Here is a 6,657-nt window from a genome sequence, read left to right as displayed (position 1 = left end):
AGTTTTTTTTTTTTTTACATTTAAGTACAGTTTTAATTGAACTTTACAACACATTTTAATTTAATCATTATTTAATTATTTTATTTACCTGTATGTAAGCGCAGTGCAGTGTTAATGTACAAACTGTGTATTTACTATGTTTTAGTGGCTGACAACAATAAATATTCTTATTAGGAATAAACTGCCTTGTTTTTGAACTGTGCTGAGCTGTAGCTGAATAGTTAGGCTTACCACGCTACTGTATTTCAATGTTGGTCATTATGGTGGTACTTGGAGAGCCAAATATTTTCTGAGGGGGTACTTGGTATAAAAAGTTTGAGAACCGACCTAGGCTATTTCACTATATTTTATCCAGATAATGCATACTATTAATTATTGCATTTGTCTATTTCAAAGATGTCAGAGAAGAGGCAAATGGCAAATTAATATTCCATAATAATTTGGAATATTTTCTTTCCTTCTGAATCAGAACTAATACTAAACAAGTGTCAGAATAGCTGCTGAAATTCACATACTCTGGTCAAACTGTTAGCTAACCTACCAGCTGCCTGGACACATATTTTCCCAACAATGATGAGATGACTTACTGTCAGGGCTCAACATCAAGCCTGTTCACGTGCTTGTCCAATCGTTTTTTTTGTGTGTGTGTGTGTGTGTGTGTGTGTGTGTGTGTGTGTGTGTGTGTGTGTGTGTGTGTGTGTGTGTGTGTGTGTGTGTGTGTGTGTGTGTGTGTGTGTGTGTGTGTGTGTGTGTGTGTGTGTGGTAAATATAATTTATTCTGAAGCAATATTCTCACCAGTGTTCAATCAGCTTTGATATATTTAAATCTGCATATTTTTACCTTTTATGGAGGACATTTTTCCATAATCTTATTAAATATAGGCTATGCTTCAGCTTTCATTTTATATTCTTAAATTTGATCTATTAATGAAATTAGAATAAGGCACTAAAGGGCTGTTGGCAATCAAATTAAATAATTTACACTGGAAAACATTAAGAGATTGTTTTAAACATTTTTGAATATACAAATAAGAAATGTTGGAAAGATTAAACTCAACCACCAGTAGGTGGCAGCAGGTGACCGTCTTAATGAGTGATTCATTGAGTCGTTCTTTCAAACGGCTGATTCATCCAAGAATGAGGCAGTTGTTTACGAAGGCCCTGTCCCAAATGGCACACTTCATGTGCACTTTTGGTCTTGTGGACTTACAATGGCCGCTAAGTGCGCGTGTCGGTTAAGTCCACAAGACCGTAGGGTGTCCCATTTGTCATTTTAGGTCTCAGAAGGGTGCTCGCGAGCGCCCCCTTTGAGGTCGATATGCGCCCTCGATGCACATTTCTGCCAAGCCCGCACTGGTGCGAGCTACGCAGTGGACTTCTTCCCGGCAGTCAAAGGGGCATTACGTCGTGAAAGTGCAGACTCAGAGGAAGACCGTGAGGGTTTAGGGTGCCATTTGGGACTGGGCCGAATAGGTAATTGAATCAGTTTCCTTCGAAACGCTGTGTCATTCAGACACACTGTTGCTGTGAGATGCGTTATGGTTCTGCTGTGATCTTTGTTTGGAACTATTTTCGCTGCTGAAATAGAACAAAAACAGTCAATATTGCATCTAAAATGTAAGTGATTTAATGTTAATTGATTTCATTTGACAGTTCCATAAACAGTTAGTGTCATTTTCAGTCGTGATGGTATTCAGGAAAACAGCACTCTTGGTTGTGTTATGTTTTGCTTAACTGTATTATATGTTATAAATATAAAAACTCCACAATGTGTGTTAACTGAGTTTCTTTGTGTGAGAGGCGCTCATTTGTTGTGATTTCTCCTCGAGAGGCTGCGCGAGCCTCAACAGCGCAAAATTGTTACCATCAGTTAATTATCCATTATACACTCACCTAAAGGAGTATTAGGAAGACCTGTTCAATTTCTCATTAATGCAATTATCTAATCAACCAATCACATGGCAGTTGCTTCAATGCATTTAGGGGTGTGATCCTGGTCAAGACAATCTCCTGAACTCCAAACTGAATGTCAGAATGGGAAAGAAAGGTGATTTAAGCAATTTTGAGCGTGGCATGGATGTTGGTGCCAGACGGGCCGGTCTGAGTATTTCACAATCTGCTCAGTTACTGGGATTTTCACGCACAACCATTTCTAGGGTTTACAAAGAATGGTGTGAAAAGGGAAAAACATGCAGTAATGGCCCCACCAGAAGACCCCACCGGGTACCACTCATTTCCACTACAAATAGGAAAAAGAGGCAACAATTTGCACGAGCTCACCAAAATTGGACAGTTGAAGACTGGAAAAATGTTGCCTGGTCTGATGAGTCTCGATTTCTGTTGAGACATTCAGATGGTAGAGTCAGAATTTGGTGTATGGATTGCTCCTGCCTGATCGATTGCTCCTGTCTGCCTGCTGTGTCTGTTGCTCTGTAGCTCAAGTCTGTAGCTCTGTAGAGCCTTGCTTACGTTTGAATCTTTATTTTGATATTTCCTCTTTCTTCTACTGCTAAATATAACTTACTCATCACCATACATTGTTTAAAAATTGCCTATCACGTTAAACTTGACATCGCTAGCTTTTAATCTAAATCACCATCACACGTTAGCATTTCGCTAGCCTGTTAGCTTATCTCTGCACCCGGGTCTCCCTTTTTCTGAGTTCATAACTTGGATTAGTAAATTGTGTCCAGCAAACGATTGTGGTAAGTGGTAAGTTGGATTTATCAACAAACACGGTAAGTCATGTCTTCTCCTGTCATCATCAATTGCACCGCATGTTTAGTGTAGGCTTCTCCGCTGGCGAACAGGGCTTCACATGTGATAAATGTAAGGAGATAGTTAGGCTGACGGAGAAGATTTCAGAATTAGAAACACGCATCCATACTTTATCTGAGAGTAGTGAGGATGTAACAGTTTTAGACACTGATTTGGATGCGAATAGCTTAGTGAACTCTGTACATTCTTCGGTTCCGGCTGCAGGGCCCTCGCAGCAGGGAAACTGGGTAACAGTGAGGCAGCATAAGCCGCGTTTCCACCGCAGGAACTTTACCCCGGAACCAGGAACTTTGGGGGGGAACTCGGTGTGTTTCGACCGCAGGAACCAGGGTCTAAATGAAGTTCCGGGTAAATATTTCCCCCTCCAAACGGCCCTGCTTGCGAGGTGGGACTTTTGAAAAGTTCCCGAACTTTCGGGGGTGGGACTTGGGCGCTGAACATGCTGATTGGTTGAGCTCTCGCAGCTATTTTTTTTTTCCACCGCCATATTTACGAGTCTTTTGCGAGGTGAGTTCTGTGGGTTTTGCGTTCAGTAAATATTTTTTTTTGCAACACTGGAGTTCAACAATAAATTCGACCGATGGACCGACGACGAGGTTCAGGCTTTATTGAGCATATATGCGGAGGAGGACATCCAGCGGGAACTGGAAACGGCGACCCGTAATGAAAAGGTATAACTGAAGATATCGGCTCGGTTCCAGTCACACTGGAAAACAGTGCAGAGAGAAGTTGAAGAAATTAAGACAAGATTACAAGAAATTAAAGGATCATAACAACCGGAGCGGTTCCGACCGGCGTATCAACAAGTGGTATGACCGCCTGGACGCGTTGCTGGGACAGACCGTCCTTTTCTAGGGCAGCGGTAACGAAAGACTCGGCTAGTGCGTTGTTGGAAACCATCCAGGAATCCGAGTGGGTTGAAGGTAAATATATCATCTTGGTATCATCTATTAAACTCGTTGCAGTGTTTAAACACGTTGCAGTAACTTTTTTCAACGTGCTTTTCCAGGTGTAACGAGTGGCCCTGATGAATCGCAGGCAACGGAGACCAGCGTGTTTTCCCCCGCGGTCACCAGTACGTTATAAAGCTGACAAAAATGTGTATATATTTAAAAACTGATGTGTAATCCTTAATGGTTTTGTTGTTTTTAATTGTAAACTTAAATTGCCCATGATAAAATTTGCACACTGGGCATTGTTCAAGCTGGCCAAACAATTGTTCATTATTTGTAGTGAAAACACTTTAAATAATTAATTGATGGTTTCTATTGTTTCATGGTTGCCTTGTGTATTAATTTCCATGTGTTTCTGTGCAAGTTTTCTACTTAGGGAAAAGGAAAAAGGACTGTGACTTTTTTGATGCACTGAGGGACATGGAGGAGCCGGGCCGTCCTGCAGCATGGACAAGAACAGCCTGACCAATATATTCAGCTGTTACTGGATAGCCAGGCCGAGGAGAGATGAGGAGGCAAGAGCTGGCATTCCACCAGTCAGAAGCGGAAGAAAGCAGACGGCAGCAGAGGGACTTTCAGACCGGGTTTCTGTCTGTTCTTGGACAGTTTGTCCAGTCGTTCAAGAAGTAGCCACAATGACCAGCCGCTTGAATGAAGCATTTGCACTACCACACTTGTACTTTATATATTGTACATGTTGGCACAGCTCTTGGAAAGGTTACTGAAAAATACACTTTTTTTTTTATATTGTTGTTTTCACATTTTATATTTTCATTTTATTGTTCTAGTAATTTATTTGTCTTTGCACACTTTTATTTTAATTTTGTAAGAACTAATCTGTCTAAAATAAAGTAAAATGTGTAAAATGTCACTGTGTCTTTAATTTCCACATTCTAACTATATAACCACATTCTAATTGTATTCATATAGTGTAGGAAGCAAATAAAAGGGCTGCTGCTCGCAAGTCTTTCTGAATATGCACATAAACATATCTAGAAAACCCAAATATTATATTTTTAAATGTATAACTATGTGAATGTAGTATAATAACTTATAACCACAACTTAAGTGAAGCCATAAGTGTGGTCCTGCTTCATTTCAAATTTGAGGAAGAAGTCTCTAAAATTATGCATTTAATGAAGCATATTGTAATACTAGTCATGTGAATTTTTTTTTTTGTGAATGTTAAGAGATGTTATTGTGATAAAAAATAAAATACTTGCAGTCTAGTACCTAATCTTTCAACTGCTTAATTCAGTCTATCGTTTTCATTCAATTAACTTTTCACACATCTGTCATGACTGAAACCTCATTATCCTTTTATAGAAAATGTTTTGTTTTGGAATTGAGCTATTACAACACATTCAGATTTTGGATTGCCCATCATCCCATTTTGCATTAAAATGGTCAAACCAGGTGAAAGTGCACGTTTAAATAAACAGTGTTGGTAATGTGTGTACATAATCAGCAAAAGCAGCGCTGCTTGCATCTCCTACACTTGTTATTGTTGCAGACAGTATCGCGCAAAAGTGATTACTGTCCGTCGGTGACTGGGAGAAGCAGTCGCGCGCATTCCCACGTCACCGGACTAATTTGCCTAATCTCCCCGGTACTTTAGACTGCGGTGGAAACGCAGATTGTAGCAGGTCTGGGGGAGAAAAAGTTCCTGGGAAAAAAGTTCCTGGTACAAATAGTTCCGGGTAATTTCGGTGGAAACGCGGCTATAGTCACAGACCAAAGAACCGCTTTTCCGTTCCGGTTAGAACATCAAACAGGTTCTCCCCTCTCAGTGAAGCACCCATTGAGTATCCTGTTGAAAGTGCCCTAGTCATTGGCGATTCTATTACACGGAACGTGAAGATAGAGACACCAGCCACCATAGTCACTTGTTTACCGGGAGCCAGAGCACCTGACATCAAAGCAAATTTAAAAGTGCTGGCTAAAGCTAATCGTAAATTCTCTAAGATTATTATTCACGTCGGCACTAATGATGTTCGACTTCGCCAGTCGGAGATCACCAAAATTAACATTACAGAGGTGTGCGAACTCGCTAGTACGATGTCAGAGGCTGTTTTTTGTTCTGGACCGCTCCCTGTAAAAAGGAGTGATGAGATAGTTAGCAGACTATCATCACTCAATGGCTGGTTGTCTAAGTGGTGTCTGCAAAATAACATAGGGTTCATAGACAATTGGAAAAGTTTTTGGGGCAGACCTGACCTGTTGAAGAAGGATGGCATCCATCCCTCTTGGGGTGGTGCTGCTCTTCTCTCTAGTAATTTGGCCAACCTGATCTCACAGAATTCCGTGAAATGAACACGGGTCCCTTAACTCAAAATCCGTGGCAGTTTCACGGAATCGCCGAAAATTCCGTGATGGGTCCACGGAAGTGATTCCTATATAAGTCAATGACAGTAAACAGACGCGTTGGGCATGGTTATCGTCATGAAACTATGATTTTTGCCATTATGACATGGAGTGTGATTCTCGATTTAATCAGCCAGCGTAATTTTATTTATTTTTACAGTATTTAGACACGTATTGAACACGTAACCCAATCCCTTCCCTAAACCTACCCATTTGTGTATTATAAAAAACAGGATATAACAGGCAGATACGACTGCAGGCACAATTTATTCCAAAAGTACAAATATTCCAAGTGTTCCGAGGCCAAACGATTAATTTGTGTGAAGAAAATCCCCAAGAGCGATCAGCAGCGTCGAGTCCATCTGCCATAGATCAAAAATACATTTCAAATTTGCCGCCGGGAGAAACGTTACGTCAGCTTTGACAGCATTGGCTGTCGTATGTCTCGTGACCAATTGCGTCATTACGTCAGCTTCGATTGTAAAATGCCATTGGCTCTCGTGTGTCTCGTGACAGATTGCGTCACGCTGAAGAGTCGTGTGGATTATTTGAATCAGATATG

The sequence above is a fragment of the Gobio gobio genome (genome assembly GCF_949357685.1).
Source record: "Gobio gobio genome assembly, chromosome: 22".
Taxonomy (NCBI): domain Eukaryota; kingdom Metazoa; phylum Chordata; class Actinopteri; order Cypriniformes; family Gobionidae; genus Gobio; species Gobio gobio.
The sequence above is the reverse complement of the archived record's forward strand: the minus strand, read 5'-3'. Positions refer to the sequence as shown.